The sequence below is a fragment of the Oryctolagus cuniculus genome, chromosome 18 (genome assembly GCF_964237555.1).
Source record: "Oryctolagus cuniculus chromosome 18, mOryCun1.1, whole genome shotgun sequence".
In the NCBI taxonomy this organism is placed as follows: domain Eukaryota; kingdom Metazoa; phylum Chordata; class Mammalia; order Lagomorpha; family Leporidae; genus Oryctolagus; species Oryctolagus cuniculus.
Genome location: NC_091449.1, coordinates 3771760 through 3774097, shown reverse-complemented (window position 1 = coordinate 3774097; position 2338 = coordinate 3771760).

Below are 2338 nucleotides of genomic sequence, written 5' to 3'. Positions count from 1 at the left end.
GGGGGCTGGGCGGACCTGGGGATCGGCTGACTTCCCGCTGGGTCCCAACCCCTGCCCCACAAAACCACTAATTCATGCAGTTTAAGGGCTGCTGCTGCACCCTTATCATTTATTTCACGTGAAAGGCAGAGAGACAGAAGGGGAGAGACAGACAGACAGAGAGGAAGAGCGCGGCGTCTGCCGTCCAGGGTTCCTTCCCCAAATGCCTGCAACAGCCGAGACGGGGCCAGGCCGACGCCAGGGCCCAAGTGCCCGAGTCACGGCCTGCGCACCCCAGAGTCCAGAGGGCGGGAGGCCGGGCTGGCGCAGAGCCGGGACTCAAACCCAGGACGCTGGTATGGGACGCAGGCGTCCCTGTGACATCTTCACCTCTGAGCGACACACTGAGTGCCTGCTGGTGCAGGGCAAGTCTCCAGGTGCTGGGGGACACTGATTGAGTGCTTGCTGTATACAGGGCAAGTCTCCAGGTGCTGGGGAACACTGACTGAATGCCTGCTGTGTGCAGAGCAAGTCTCCAGGTGCTGGGGGACACTGGCTGAGTGCCTGCTGCATACAGGGCAAGTCACCGCATGCTGGGGAACACTATTGAGTGCCTGCTGTATACAGGGCAAGTCACCGGGTGCTGGGGAACACTGATTGAGTGCCTGCTGTATACAGGGCAAGTCACCGGGTGCTGGGGAACACTAATTGAGTGCCTGCTGTATACAGGGCAAGTCACCGGGTGCTGGGGAACACTGATTGAGTGCCTGCTGTATACAAGGCAAGTCACCAGGTGCTGGGGAACACTGATTGAGTGCCTGCTGTATACAGGGCAAGTCACTGGGTGCTGGGGGACACTGAGTGCCTGCTGTATACAGGGCAAGTCACCGCATGCTGGGGAACACTGATTGAGTGCCTGCTGTATACAGGACAAGTCACCGGGTGCTGGGGAACACTGATTGAGTGCCTGCTGTATACAGGGCAAGTCACTGGGTGCTGGGGGACACTGAGTGCCTGCTGTATACAGGGCAAGTCACCGGGTGCTGGGGAACACTGATTGAGTGCCTGCTGTATACAGGACAAGTCACCGGGTGCTGGGGAACACTGATTGAGTGCCTGCTGTATACAGGGCAAGTCACTGGGTGCTGGGGGACACTGATTGAGTGCCTGCTGTATACAGGACAAGTCTCCGGGTGCTGGGGAACACTGATTGAGTGCCTGCTGTATACAGGGCAAATTGTTGGGTGCTAAGGAAACCGTGAGGATCCCACTCAACAGGAGGGTCCAGACCACAAGGGGAAGTGTTAGAACAGGCAGAGCTGGATCTGTGACCAAGCTGGGTGCACACATTCGGGTGGGGGGCTCTTTGAGATGAGCTCAGGGGACCCGAGTGCAGGAGAACCACCCTTCCCGGCAGCAGGAGCAGGATGCACCAAGGGCAGAGGGCAGAGGGCAGAGGGCAGAGGGCGGCCTGGGCGACCCACGCACAGAGAGGCCAGTGGTGTGTGGGGGGCGGGGAGAGGCAGCAGGGCCTGGAGGGAACTGCGAATGCCAAACCGGCCACAGTGGGCTCTGTGCTGCGCTAGGAACCGGGATTTTCAAATGGGAGTAAGAGAAGGGGTGGCGGAGGCCGTGCCGCAGCCTCTGGGTGCTGCTGAGGGCTCTGCGCGGGGCAGTGATGACGGTTTGGGGGGGGGGGTGATGAGCACTCGGCGATGGCGTAGGTGGATGCCGAGGGTGGGAGGGGTCCTCAGGCCATTCGCCAATGCTCAGCTCTCCCGAGGTTCTTAACGGCTGCCCTGAGCGGCCGTCAAACCCTCCACCGGACACACAATGCTGAGAGTCCAGAGGGCAGCGGGAGGGCCATGGCCAGTGCAGAGCCCGACTCACGTCCACCCAGACGGCTGCAACTGCCCCCACGCCCATGTTTGATGCCGCGGGATCTGGACACCACCACCCCCGGCTGCTCCATGGCACTGGTGCTCAGAGGCGGCGCCTCCGTGGTCCCAGGCTCACCCAGAAGGACTGTGGGTGATGCAGGGCAGACCCTCGTGGGCAGCCGTGCTGGCTCAAACGGCTTCTGTCCCCCACGGGGGAGGCCTGGCTCCGGCTTCAGCCGCAGCTGTCGCAGGGTCTGGGGGATGACGGGGCAGACAGGAGCCCTCTGTCTCTCAAAGACTCCCTGCAAACCCCTCCCACAGCCTCCCACACCCACCATCCGTCTGCTGCTCCTCAGTGCCCCACGTTCGAAGCCATGTGTTCGGTCCACACTGCTGTCACTCATGTAGGAGGCGGGTTCAAAGCCCCAGCACACAGGACAGCCTGGGACCACAGCGTGGGCTCAAGGCGCTGGCTTGGA